Source organism: Apis cerana, linkage group LG11 (genome assembly GCF_029169275.1).
Source record: "Apis cerana isolate GH-2021 linkage group LG11, AcerK_1.0, whole genome shotgun sequence".
Taxonomy (NCBI): Eukaryota; Metazoa; Arthropoda; class Insecta; order Hymenoptera; family Apidae; genus Apis; species Apis cerana.
Window position 1 is genome coordinate 4,501,449 of NC_083862.1, and position 16,477 is coordinate 4,517,925.

A 16,477-nucleotide genomic window follows, 5' to 3' on the forward strand; every position below is an offset into this window, starting at 1 on the left:
ATATAAAACATTCAATAAATATATTGTATTTTTCAACCAATTATTTAATTCTTCAATATATTTAATTCTGTTCCGTAACATAAAAATACAAACAAGCAACTAATATAAACATTGATTGAATATTCAAAATTGATTCTTTGTAGAACTATTTTAAAAGAATTTGATTTACATCATCATAGAAGAAAAATTAATGCAACAAAATTAATGAAGAAATCACTTATTTTATCAAAAATAATGTTAATTGAAGTTAATAAGTAAGATATATATATTTTTTTTTAATTGCAATGAGAAATACTAAGAATACTGAGGAATCATATTTTATATCGCATTGAAAGCAACTTTTCGGAATGTTATTTTTCGATTATCAATACAATTGAAACAATTATAAAATGAAATCGCTTTATCCTACATCTACACAATCTAATAAATGTATATAAATGTATATAAATGTATATAAATGTATATAAAAATGTATATAATTTATCATCATCGAGATACAAGATTACTTTGTTTTATTTTGTTATTGTTTCGCTTTGCATCTCTTTTTCTTTCATAATCAATATAATTGCACCAACATTCAAAAATAATATCAAAGTTGTATTAAAGTCAAATGTGAAGTTTTCAAACTGGAGAAGTAATCATAATTATAATTTCAAATTGAAAATCTGGAAATAAAATATAAGATATTTATAAAATAAAAGTATAAAATGAATTAGGTTTAGCCAACGAAAATGATACGTACATGAATAAATGTAGAGATTTCTATGTCATATAATTCTCGCACATACAATAAACATATCGCGATGAAGATAATTATAAATTATAATTAATTGTAATCAGAAGATAGTTTATTTTTCGCAATCAATATCGAAAACTTAGATTTTGATATTAATTTATCAAAGATACAATGATTCTTATGAGAAATGACTAATTTCGTTGATCAAATTGATCGTTTAAGAAGATATTATGAATAATTGTAAAAAAATGTATATTAAGAACCACCGTAAAAAGTATTCAATCTTTGCCAATAATATAATTGTATTTGATATTTAGTCGTACATACATTATACAATAAATTCAACATAATCGCGAATTATATTTAAATACTATTCAATACAATATCATAATTTGAATCAACTATCATTTTGAATATTATCAAAATCATTTCGAATTAAATCACGAAAACACGAGATGTAAACTATACAAATAATAGCTTAGGAATTGCAATTGCTCCAAATTTAATTATTCGCCTGATTCAAAGTAATAATAATTATTAGGTGTGTAAATAAATTCCTTCCTCTATTTTTCTACAATAATTTCTAACTGAATTCGAATTACTTCCCGTTTGTGATGCCATCTAAAAGAATGTTCTTTTATTTTTAAGAAAAGTCATAATGTGAGCAATGATTTTAAGAGTTTTCAATCCTATGCAACAATTTCAAGCAATATGGCGCGCGAGAAGCATTATTTGCATCATTTGCACTCTAGCTTAAGAAATCAATTATTAAAATAAACTATTAAAATAGTTTGTGCAGCATTAGAAGAAAACGCTAAATCTTACAGAATATGCAAAAAGTGGTATCAAAAATTTAAAATCAGAAATTTTAATTTGAAAGACGACGATCGTTCAAATGCACCGAAAGAGTTTGATGATGGCGAATTAGAGAAATTGCTCAACAAAAATCCAATCCAGTCGCAAAAAAAATTGGCAAAAAGATTGGGAGTCATTAGACAAATAGTATCTATCCGACTGAAACAATAATTTAGAATTTAGGGCAATGAATCCCATATTAAGCGAAATAAGAAAAACAGAATTGAAATTTCTGCTACCTTGCTTTCACGACATAAAAGAAAAAGTTTTCTGCACAAAATTATTTATGAAAAATGGGTCTTATATGACAATCTTAAACGACGGAAATTATGGATTAATCTTAAAGAACTGTCGATTTCAATGGCAAAAAAAGTGCAAAAAAAAATTGCAAAAAAGTTTTTCTGTATATGTAGTAGAAGTTCTGAGGAATCATTCATTATGAACTGCTTCCATTTGGAAGGACAATAATTTTGAATTTAACAATTTTGAATTATCGAAATCAATTAATGAATTTATATACGAACAGCTAGAGCAAAAACGGCCGTTTACTAGACAAAAAACAAGACATGTGATTTTGCAGCATAACAATGCTTGGCTATACGTTACAAAAAGAACGAAATAGAATATAATTTATGTGTTGGGATGAAAAATCCTGCCACATGCACTCTCCAGACTTAATCCCATCAGATTGTCATCTTTTTCGGAGTCTGCAACATCAATTGTCGGGAAAGCACTTCAACTCGGAAGAAGATATCTGAAAATATATTGATGACTTTTTAATCAGCAAACAGCTGTTATTCTTCAGAAATGGAATTTATAATCATTAGGTAGGAAAAGATTATAGAGAATGAGATTATAGCGAATACTTTAAGACATAATATTATACCTGATTTATGTAATAAAATCTTGAATTAGAAAAAAAGAAAGGAAAAACTATTTGCATATCTAATATTGTACCTGATTTATGTAATAAAATCTTGAATTAGAAAAAAAAGAGGGGAAAAATTATTTGCATATTTAATATATTATATTAGATATAACGTGTAAATTATATTAGATATAGATATGCATACGACAAATATTTGAAAACTACAACTAATAGAATAAATCTAATCAGGAAAAAACAATTATATGCTAATTATTTGCGTAAGGCAATTTGAATATAAGCTAAATATATGTAAGATATAACGTAATTTCTTATTATATTCAGACACTACTAAAATATGTTTGTAGATAAAGATTTAATCAAAAGTTAATATAAAATCAATTATTATTTGAAATAGCAGATGTTAACATATTAGAAGATGTAGATAGAGAGTTTCAATACCGAGTTCATCAATACCGTATACTATTAGATTTATTCAGTTTTTGACGAAAATTCGTAAATCAGCTAAAATTTTTCATGAATGAATCAAATGATATAGCATATATAAATATAGCAACCTATTATAATTCTATTCGAATTATGCAACAGATTTATTTTTTTATATTTTTAATTCTCAATGAAATTGCCGATTTTCTTCCCGTCCGAAGAAGGACAAGGAACAATTAAAGATCATGACATATCCATGTTACTGATTTTAATTATATACTTTATTATATATTAATAGGTTATTAGACAAATTAGTGCAAATGTTTTGGAAATTTCTGTACATAGGATAAATATATTGACAGCTTCTTGTATAATCATTGTTAAGATGATCATAATAAGATAGATTCAATTCATCAGAATAATTTCGCATTCCGTAATTCTACTTTATTGGATAATATAGACATTTATAACGGAGTAAAATATTCTCAATATTAAAGAGCGAAATTCAATTTCAATTTCAGATATTATTATTTATCACATCATGCCACATATTAAAAAAAACTAATTTAATTATGAAAATTCATGTTGTCTTCAATGTCATGTTGTATTCGCTAAATTTATATATTAATGACAATATAAGAAAATGATTGTGATGTGATTCGGAAAATATAAATATATCCTAACTATAGATATTGCAAAAATATACCGATAGATTCAAATGGATAGGAATGAAAACACAAATATCAATACAGTGAAAGTTTTAATATCTTAGAATTTTGAAATCATTCTTGTATCAGAAAATGTTCGGAAATGAAAATATTTTATAATTCATTTCAAAAAATTTATCTAAAAAACAAGATTTTAAAAAATATTTTTTCATTATATCAAAATACCATTAGAAATATGTCATAAATTTTGATGTTTATTTAATTTTTATTTTTCAAAAATATTTAACATAAAAAACATTTGAAATGACACAACAATATAATATATAATAAATACAAAACAGTTATCGAAAATGAATCGGTGATCGATCTCCTAGTCTATCAATCTATCAACAACCTTCTTTTTCTATCTAAAATATATCATATATATATTTTTTATGTTTTTTATCTAGTTTATTTTCAAATTTTAATCAATTTCAATTAATTTCCTAATTAAATCAATTAGAAAAGAAAATCAAGACAATCTAACATACATATATCATCACACATCATCACACATATTATCGAAAATTCAATAAACATATTGTGTCCTTCAATCAATTATTCAATCTTTAAAATACTTTTAATTGTGTTTTATTGCATGTAAAATTATAAAAGATCAATTAACATAAAGAACGAATATTTGAAATATTTTAAAATCATTGAAAAAATAATATATAAAAATATTAATGTCTTTATTATTATAGTTCACTGTTAATAGATATGGGGTATATATATTTAATTATTATTAAACTAAAAATTAATCATTATAAAATTATATCGCAGAAAAAAAGAAAAATGAAATGATAATAGTCAATTATATACAATAATTAGTCAATTTGATGATTGAACTTCTAATTTGAATTTAATAGCATAATTTAAAAGCATTTAATAATAGGCGGGAATACATTTTTAATAACTTAAAAGAATATACGATTAATAAAATATTTCATACAAATTATATATATAAAACGTATAATTTTCAAACTAATGAAAGTAATTGTTTGATTTTATAATTATTCGAATACAGAATGAAGATATCAACATATCGAAAATAAAATGAATCTATTTTTTGTTAAAAGATAGTTAAAACCAAAATATAGTAAAATATCTATTAAATTATTTTCGAATTAAGAATAGAAAATTTCATTTGTACAAATATTTTGAATATAATTTGAATAAAAAGAATCAATATGTGTCATTGACAAAGTTACGGTAGATTCAGTTTTTTCTCTTTTTAATTAAAACAAAATAAGGAAATCTTTAAATTTTCCCATCGATCATCAATATTAATATATATATTTCCAATATATTTTAGCATTCTGTATAGATGATTGCATTATATTTATATATATAATATTATTTGTTATTTCTCATGAAATAAAAAGAGAAGAAAAAATCGCAATTTTAATAACAAAACAAATAATTATACCATTCAGAATGACTAGCATTATTCGAATATATTGAAAGAATATTAAAACAACATACTCTATTAAATTAATTATAGTTATAGAAAATAATAAATTTTCTATTATTAAAATAATAATGATTTAATGATTTAAGTTATCTATATATTAAAATATATAGATAATATATTACATATTAAAATATATTAAAAATATATTTTTAAATTATGCTTTAAAGATATTTATCACATTTAATATGTTCTAAAGTGCGAAAATTTTAATTTATTGTTTTGATTTATTTATTCATTGTTATAAATTTTTGTGTACACTCTCTAATTTTATTAAGTGTGAAATAATAAGTTAAATTATAAAAATAAAAACTTTTGATCACTTATAAATAAATCACTTATAAATATTTATAATTATAAATAATAGAATTAATATTAATATTAATAGATTAATATTATAGAAGTAAAAAAATTGACGATATAAGGTACTTAGAAATAAAATTTTATTTATTTATTATTAAAACATATGATGCTATTATTATATATTGTATAAAAAAATTAAAAATAACACATTGATATTTTTTGTTAAAATATAAATATATATATATTTTTATATTGTACACATATAAATTTTTTAAATTATAGAAGTCCAAATTTTTATTCTATATTTGATGAATTTATTTGGAATATATTTGCGAAAAGGATATTGTTCTCTGAATGACTAATTGTTTTTATTGATTGTAATATTAGTAATAATCGAAATTGTATAATATTGTAATATATTAATCCAATTGTTCCATAACTCATAAATAGATGTTAATTTATCTATATATAATTTAGTAGACTGTTTTTATTGTCGAATCTAATTACTCTAAATTTTTATAAAAATATAGCTCTAAAAATGTCGTTTCTATCAATATCCCATATTTGATTGCTTTTTTGTGATTTATAAACACAAAAAGCCAAAACAAGATTAAAATATGTTTTTAATTTAGAAATGAATATTTTTTGGAAGTTTCCACTTTCTTCTTCTTTCGGAATTAAAACTTTCTAAAATCTTCATAATATATTGCAGAAAAATATATAAAATAAACTTATATCATACACTTTATATTTATACTTCTTGATAAGGCATATCTTGTAGTACAGATACTATAGATTTTACAAAAGCATTTTCTGAAAGATTAATTTTTAAAAATTTTTAAATAATATCTATATTTTTCTGTTTTTTGATTCATATGTATTATTTGTTAAGTTTTTATTTTCATTATATATATGAGACAATTTGTAAGAAAATATACCATTATTAGTTAACAATATTATTTGATTATTGATAAACTATCATCAATAGAATAATATTCAAAATTGTTTTTATTCATTTTCATAAAAGTAATTACTAAAGAATATAAATACTATCGGATATTTGATCAAAAATAATGAACGAATTATAATATGAAATAAAAATAAAAATTTATCAAATTCATCTATATGTTCTTTAAATTTGATAGTAACGGATATATAAAACGACAAATAAAAAAGCGATAAAAATGATAGTAAGATAATTTCAAAAAATTAAAATGAACTTATTATATTTATATTCAATCAATATTTTCTTATTTTAAATATTAATTGCATGTTAATTATCGAATTATATAATTGTGCATAATAGAGCTCTTGTTTTATAAATATAATGTATGTGCAGGAATACAAATTCATTCAAAAAAAAGTATGATTATTACTATTATATTATTAATTATTATATTATCATTATTATTAATTATTATATTATTATTATATATCAATCGCAAAAATTTTTTCAATAAATGATAAAAAAATCATTTCAATATAATAAATTTCAACAAAAGAAGTCCTAAATTATATATACGTAATATAAAATAAAAAACAGTTCATTTCAAAATTGTATCAATGTTAAACAAATTCATGCCATTGAAAATGTTAAATGATTGCTAAATGCACTGATACGAACATTATTTTCAATTAATTTATTCAGCAATAGGATGTAATTGCAAATAAATGGATTGAATTTAGATGCGGAACACGACCAGGTTAGAAGAATGCAAAATCTTTAAGGACACATATTTTAATTTAATTTTAAAGAGCATATTCATCGCGTTAGAAACCCGAAAAGCTCTAGATTCTAAAGTCACTGATCATAAAAGTTTCTGATCAATATTTATATTTATATTTAGTCAAACGAATAGCATCATTCCACATATAAATAGGAGAGATACATTATAAAGACAAAATTCAAACTTATGTTTTGCAATTTTTCTAAATTTTCAGAATAACGATCTCAATATTTACTATGAAAGAATTCCGAAAAGACTAACATAGACAGTAAATTTACCGTCAATAGAAAAAATCAGAAAAATTTTGCCAAAAATAATATATAACTTATTTATTATATTGCCTAAAGATGAACATATGTTATAATACGCGAAATTGATGGTGTTCCTCGAAAGATATAAAATCTTGACTTTTTAATCAATGCTGATCGTTTTCGGAAATTATTATGTATCAAATAGCACAAATTCGATAATTTAATTTAGCAAAAAACGCGACTGGATCGTTCCAACATCCTAAATTGGTGAAACGAATTCAAACTATATTATATAATTATATATTGATGAGCATAAATCTAGAACTAGAGCAAGTATTATCTCGGTTTTGAAAAATAAAATGAGCCACTTTTGAAAAATATATAAAGATCTTTTCAAGGAAACGAATGTGAAAACTGCTTCACAAATGTGAGATAAAAATACATACAATTTAATCAGAGTTAAAATTGTAATTATAAACGAAAAAGCATTTTTTAAATTTAAAAAAAAAATTATTTTCATATGTAAGAACATATTAAATTTAATTCATATATCTTTAATCAGTCTTGAGCATTATTCGAACCGGAATTGTTATATTATTTGGTTTATCATGCAATCTTAAAAAGCTCAAACTCGACTAAAATTTGTATGGCATTTAACAATTCGATTAAAAAATTATCGGGAATTTCAATGATGTGTCATTAATCTGATCATTTAGAACGATTTTTTTGACATCCATCCTAAATTTAAGAGACACCGTATCGTATTGTCAGCAGACATTGAAAAAATATATAAATAAAGTACGGACCATAAATATTAATGTGTATTGTAACATTTTAAAACGTGCCTAAAAAGACATATTTAAATATTATTACCTAATATGCAGTATTCTTTTTTTTGCAATATTGCATCCTCAAGCAAATTATATTAGATTATTGAAAATGTCTGTGCGAAATTCACATATAGCTGAAATAATTTTGAATGATTTCTATGTGTACAACTTATTAACTGGATACGATTTAATAGAATCACAAAACGTCTTATCTGAAATTGTTCAAATCTTTGATCTTATCAATTTCATAATAATTCAAACTAAATCATTCATGCAATGACTTTGACAATTTTGTCTTGAAATGAAAATTTGCTCTGGAACACCAAATCAAAATTATTTTATTTTTGTGATGAATTAGTAAACATTGTCTTTTTAATTATTTCATGACGAGTAATAAATAACATATAAACAATTGAATTTTATGGGTTTTCAAACACATCGGCAATAATAAGCAAATAGAAATTGAATTTTCCAACATTAAGATCAAAGTCATGATTCTACATTCTTTATCAAGAATAATTTTCTACTATTGAAATGGCACTTAGGAAGAATCACAAAGATGCATCTAGTAGTGTCATCAGATATATTCCTAATCTGATCAAAAGAGCGATCACAAAAATTTGTATCCTATCGAATCTTGAGGACTCGACTAGCATATTTAATTCTTTGTATAGTTCAAGAATTAGTGTATTAGTAAACAAAGTTATGAATAAATACATACATTTAGATGTACAATTGTATTGCTATAAATATTAAATATCTAATTGTATCGTATATGTAATCTGAACCGTAGACATCATAAATTTATTTTTTCTTGTGTTACATTTAACATAAATTTAACATAAAATCTGGATTCCAATATTAAACACAAATCATTCAAAATAGATGGTATATTAAACAAAATAATGAAATGGTTTAATGGTACAATTGCTAAATATATTCTTTTAATTTAAAAAAATTTTAATTCTTTATCTTAGATTTTGGTTCCTTGATTTGTGTAATATAACCACATAAAATTGTGAATCCTGGTGATCTCTCAATAATTCTCAGTAATTCTAAAAGCTGACCTGAAAATCTGTCGTCAAATTGTCAATGAATAACTTTATCATCTCTGTTCTGAGTCGCGAAACAGAAACTCGAAATTGATTATTTCCCTAATGAGATGATTTTCTCGAATTTCTTTCTTGACATTTTTATAATTTTTAAAGAGGAATTTAGGAAGAGAATTTGGAATGATAACATGATTTTGAGAAATATTAAAAATAATTTAGATACTCACTCTGAATAAAACACACAAAATATTTTCAACTTTATAAAACATTCATATTAATAAAATAATCTTTTGTATATAATAATATCTCGTATATAATAAACTTAACTTTTATTAAATTTATTTTATTTATTTATCTTATTTTTCTTATTTTATAATTATCTTATTTTATAATTATTTACATTATTATTTCAGATGTTAGAAGAATCTTAAATCTTGGTAAAGCACGTATAAAATTAATCTTGAATCGATCAAAACAAACAACAATTGAACTCCTTAATGGCGTAAGTTCAAAATTACGAAAAATGGAATTTTTACAGAAATAGTAAGTATTAAGAATACTTGTTTTATTTAATACATTAACTTGTGTATACTTTGTTTTATGTTACTAAAAAATAAGAATCAATTTTACATCATAAATGAAATGACTGTAAATATATCTTGAATAATCTCTTGAACTTATTGCATTATTCCACGGAACATATGGATTTATTCTACTATTACATTCGATTAAAGGAAATTGATATATGTATACGCGATAATGTTTTGTATTTATTTTGTAAAATCGATGAATCATTCATGTCATTTATATTAACTTCTAGAACTGTTTAATATCTTATTATTCCGTATTAGTAACATTGTTATGTTATATCTATTCGAAATAACGTTAATATAAATCCTACAGAAAGTCGGAAAAGAGCAAGAAATAATAGTAGTTGAGCTAGAAATGTTGCAAAACGATTTCGTAATTTGAATGCGTAAAATACGTAAAAACAATAAGTAAAATACATAAGCCGGAACAATAATATAGTTCCTGCGAAAAAGTTTGAAAACAAACACTGTAGATGCCAGAAAAAATGTACAAAGTTGATAAAAAAATAGGAAGAATGACTTCAATAATTTTTGGAAAATAGGATCCTTTGAAACAAAATGCATTCATTCATGCATCATGCATTCATCCTATTTATTATGCATTTTTTCAAGTTTTTTCAAGTAAAGACTAATACAATTGAACAAACTGATGAAGAATCCAACAACAAATAAGTTTCTTTAATACATAGTATACAGCAAACTTATAGTACATTAAAAATAACATTTGTATAACTTATGATTATTAATACATTAATGTCACATGGCGCAAGTCATTTTCTCACATAAAAAAGTGATATTACAGATCTGTGGTATTACACATAGAATTTTCATAAATCAATTTTATCTTTTTAAAATGAATTAAGACTGCAAAAAATTACATAATGTTTTATATATATAAATTACATAATTTTTATATATATTTACATATCTACAAAATTTTTAAATTTTTTGAATTTGCGAATTTAAAGATCTTCCTTTTGTTTGAAAATCATTATCTCTTATTTTTAATCTCTTGTAATTTTTTATTATTTTGAAAACTTAAAATTTCATTTTTTCTATATATAAAATTATTATTCATCCATTTAAATTATGATTTCGGATAACATCTTTTTTATATGTATTTTTAAATAGAAATATAGAATAATTGTCCTAAATTACTGAAATCGAATATGACTTTAATAAAATGAGCATGTCTGTATTTTTCTCTATATATGTGATTACAATATTTTTAAATAGAAAATATGTAAATTGATGGATATATTTTGTAGTCCAATTATGTGATTTTATTTCAATGGATTATTTTTTTATAAAAATATATGAAAAAGCACGTTCTAACAAAATTTTAGATGATCTTGTGATTAATGAATTTATCAAAATTATAATAGTATTAAAAAATTTCAAAGATATTAAAAATAATAAATATTATAATTAATATTGACGAAACAATTTTTTATTATTACTTTTCTAAATTCTATATCAAAAATAATGGAAAAAAATTTTTTTTTTTTAATTTTTTTTAACAAAAGTAATATGTTATATATTAATTATATTTCAATAAATGTTTATATTGTATTAATCTTGCTCAAGAATTTATCAATCTCATTTAATTCGTATTTTTATTTATTTTATATTAAATATTTTATTATTCTATCACTCTGTAATATTTTCATAGATCAATTTTATTCAATTTTATTTATTTATCTCTTATTATTTTTTGATTTGAAATTCAATTTAAATTTAGTAATATGATTATTTTATATTAGCATTAATTTATATTAATATTAGCATGATTATGATTCTTTAAAAAGAAGATCAATTTTATGATATTGTCTCTGATACATTTTTAATTAAATTTTGATTTCATTCGATCTTTTATTTTTGTTTAATAAAAACATGTACAAATATCAATATCTATTTTTTTTTTCTTATTTCTATTTTCTTATTTTCTTTTTTTTTTCATGAATTTTTCATATTTTATTTTTTAGATTATTCCAATTTTAAATAAAAATTTCTAAAAAAGAATAATAGTGATTAATTTAGTAATTTAATTTTTGGACTATTTAAATTTCAAGACAATTATTTCCAATTATTGATTGAACAAATTTAATTCTAATTATTTCTAATTAAAAATTATAAAAAAAGTATGAAAAATATCGTGAATATATATCAATATACAAATATACAATATTACCAATATCATCCAATAGAAGAAAAAATTTTAGTATAGTAAATTTTAGTATAATTGAAATTTGTTTAATTGTTTTACTAATAAATAGAAAATATTATAAAAGTTCTTTTAAATGATAAATTATATTCAATTGTTCAGTTAGAAATATTGAATATGTATTATATATGTACATATTGTATATATATTATATATATTATTTATATATAATTATAATATTATATATTATATATATAATTATATATATATATATAATATTATAATTTATATATATATAATCCAATACGCATATCTATATTTTTAAAAAACAAAAATAATGATATTTTTAAATTATAAATTATAAACTAAACTTCTAAATTAAACTAAAAATGTCAAAATTTCCTAATATTTAAGATGAATTAAATAATATTTTAGATAAAAAAATTTTATTTGACAACAATATAAAAACTCTTTTTATTGATTATGATAAAATATCACATTAATAAAGATATCATTTATAATTGATGATGTTGAAGTTTTTTCTTCAAACAATTATATTTTGAAAACTAAAATATTTTGAAACTCTTTTTATATATTTGACATTTATATAAAAAATACAACATAAAAAGATTTTTAATTACTATTTTTTTCATATAAGAAAAATAAGAAGAATACTTTTAGAATCTTATTAGATATGTCTTAATGTTCAAATTTCTGCTATTCATTAAATTCACTTGACATTCACTTTTTCTAATTTTTTCATCTTTCCAATTTATTTTATGTGATGTAAAATTGTTGTAAATGAAATAAAATATATGAAATTTTTAAATCAAATATCTAATTGTTTTTACTGTTTTTATTTGACGTTTCAGTTCATTGTTATTAATGGATAGTTTCAATTTTCCATAGATTTCATTAATAAAACGTCTTCGGCTTGTATACTATCGATACAGTGTATACTTGTTGTAAAATTTTCATTAAAAGCATTTATACTTTTATTTCAAATAATTATTATGATTATATGTTATATTATGACTTTTCTATAAATATAAAAAGAAAGTATGTGAAAATCATTAATGGATAGTATAAATAAACAAATAAAAATTAAATCTAATAAAAAAAAGTTTATTTTTGAAGATGTATTCAAAATATTTCCAGAGATATAAATTCAAAAAAACTTAAAACTATTTAGAAAGAAAGTTAATGGATTCAGATCGTCTGGATCGGATGATATAAGAGTGATGGGTCGGGAATTCATACAGGATTTTATTTGCGCGGACTGTATAGCTCTTCGAATGTTAATTTTTATTCACCGCAATATGATGTTTGCCTTGACTGCTTTGATCCATAACTCCCATAACCCACAGATATGTGATACGTGGCGAAGGGTTCAGGCGCCATTCTATGCTGTATTTTTCTAATGTACCTGACATCTTTATATTATTATTTTATTTTTATTATTTAAGAGCACGTCTAATTCATAAAGCTCATTTCGCGTGCCTGAAATTTGTTCCATTGTCTGAAAATCGTCATGTATATTCCTCTGCGAGTTATGAATCTATGCAAGCAATTCAAAAAAAATCTCAGTAAAGAGGTCCGTGGCTAACTTCAAATGTATGATCTTCGTGACGAAATATACGAAAATGCACAAATAAGATTTTACTGTAATCTTACTAGTTTTCTCATGTGTTGGAAACGAACTTGCGTAATCAAAACCGTAGATAGAAAACGACCGTGTCAGCGTTATCCGAACCGCACGTAGCTGGTCTATTACATATTCTAAAGGCTGTGGTCTTGTTTTGAAGCACTTTATGCATTTTCGCATGATTTTCCTTACCGAGAATTTTCAGGCTATAGGCCAATATCGCTTTTGCAATGACGTCATTTTTTGTTGGCATCCCGCATGCAATGCAATAGTCTAATATGCTCGTTTCTTATTATGACTTCTGTAAACGGATGCTTGGAGGGCAATATTAGAGTGTCTGTTCTGAAAGTGTATTTCGCAATATATTTTCGCAATCTATCATCTACTCTAATAATTTCATCCTCGTTTAAAAATACATAATGGAAATAATCGACTGAATTTTGGTAGCAGTTTGTCTGTTTTTAGACGCGATAATCCGGCTAAAAAAGCGTTCCTGAGTAAGTCATTCCAATGTTTTACGAGCTGCATCAACTTGGCAGCGATCAAATTTCCAAATTCTCGCTAATCTTTCGAATATCTATTGTGCGTTTTTATTCGCGAATTTTTAATAAATTTGATACAAGAAGTCGTCGTGCAAAGCAGACGCATATAATCAAAATACCTCCGTAATAAACCAGTTTTATTTGTTAAGGCAACCTTAAATACCCTTTCCTCTGGTCAATACATCAGTATTGATTTGTTTGCCGAAATTTATTAGCATTTGTTGCTAACCAAGTGAGTCCTGATCACTAGAATGCTAGTCCGTAAAGTTTTGAAACTCGCATCGTGAGATATAAGATTGGCTGGATTATCGCATGATGTTATGTAACACCATGTCTGATGATCGCATGCATCCTATTTCTACAACCCTATTGGCTATGAATGTTTTCATCATTTACTGGTCTACTAAATCTACATCATCTACTAAGTCATTAATCCACGCAAGCATTATAGTGGAATCTGACCAATAATATTTCCGAACAATATCTGTAGTGAGTGTTGCTTTAATACTTGACATCAATTGGGATAGTAGTATACCACGAAGTTCTAATCGCGGAAGAGAGATTGATTTGAGAGAAGCCACTCTACATTTAGCACAAAATAGTCTCCCATTTACTTCTTCCTATCAGCGAGCACAAGTAAACGCATACTCCGTAGACTTTTTTTGAGGCATCGAAGAAATCACGCAATTTTATATTTCTTGTGTTTCTTGCTAATGCTCGGTTTTTTGAAAACTGTTAATTGCTCTAGCTCTGATCGAAATGACATCCACTCAGAGTAAATTTCTTGAGGAATTGATTTGTTCCAACCTAACATCCACAGATCTTTCATTAAGATTTTTGCCTGGATAATTATAGATCTTACCAATCCTAATGAGTCGTAAATCTGCACTATTTGAGATAGTATTGTCCGTTTGGTCAATCACGAATGCCAGGATAACAGAAAATCGAAGCGCATCATCGATGGTCAACTATAATAAACCCAGTGTTTTAGGATCCTTTTCGGCCGCTATTTCTGAGAGATAACGTCATGGAACTCAGCTATGATTGTTAAATAATTCGCAGAGGAAATTTGGCTTATTTAGTATCAACAATATCCGAAATCTCCTACCATCTCTGTCGAAATTTTAAAATATTGTCCGCTCCCGTTAGTAAATCATCGACATAGAAATTCTTCATTATAATTTGACTGCTTCTGGAAAGGTCATCGAATTCCTATTTCTCTTAATACTCACGTAGCTAGGAATGATGCAGACGCGATGCTATAAGTGACTGTACTCAATTCGTACGTACTAATTGACGCATTCCGATTCGATCCCCACAAAATAAATTGAAATCTGCGATCCTCGATTCTAATCAATATTTGACAATATATTTCTTTTTATCCGCTGACATGATATATTATGTTGGCGAAATCGAAGCAAAATGGAAAAATAGATTGTCCTGAAAAGTCTTATTATTTAAGTATCATTTAGCGATAAGCCCGATATAGTTTTCTGTTTTTTTATTTGCCTTACGAAAACAACCGCAATTGATATATTAATATGATTCGGAAGAGGAATGGATCGTAACATTTGTGACGCAGGATGAAACTGATGGAATATTTTTTGTTGAACTATTATTTCTTAGTTCAAGGTTTTCTGTTGAGAAAGAAATCTTGAGTTTTTTTATTTTAATATTATCTCAATGCAATAATATATGATACTTGCATCTATATGTCTTACAAACTCGACGCATACATGCCGTTACGCGATGTTCAGATTGTAAACAATTGAAACAAAGTTTCGTTTGCTATACGGTTTTCGTTTTTCATCTATGCTTGAATCCTTAAATCTTTTGCAATAAAGAATGGTTATCCGAACAAGCTGGACATGTGGAGAGAAGACTACATATGATGTTGCTCTGATCGGCACGTCGAATTTATCGATTCGTCGTTGATTATCTGCTGGACGCTGCTATTGCTTATTCTCTGAGAAATTCTTCAAATATATAATCCGTGCTTTTAGAAATTTATAAAAAATCTTTGAAGATAGGATTACGCCCTAAAACCAACGCTCGTTCTACCTATTTGCTGAATCTAGTTTTTTTATAAGAATTACCAGAATCATGGTATCCCATAAATCATGGTATTCATCTAATTTTTCTAACGTGAAGATGATTTTTTGCATCAACAAATTCTCTTAAAGTGCTGAATGATTTGGTTTTGATCGGTAGCAAGTTTAAAAATGCATTCAAATAGAAAACAGGAAAATTCACAATTTTCTCATGTCGGCTTTGTAAACTCTTCCAAGCTAC

At 24.0% G+C, this 16,477-nt stretch overlaps 1 long non-coding RNA gene across 1 annotated transcript in view; it reads right to left on the reverse strand.

Moving 5' to 3' along the window:
* Window positions 1-824: 824 nt before the first annotated feature.
* LOC108001262 (uncharacterized) overlaps window positions 825-16,477 on the reverse strand; it is a 59,572-nt gene continuing 43,919 nt past the window's right edge. The window contains exon 3 of the long non-coding RNA XR_003698481.2: window positions 825-2,345. This is a non-coding gene — a long non-coding RNA (uncharacterized LOC108001262). The remainder of the gene's footprint in view (window positions 2,346-16,477) is intronic.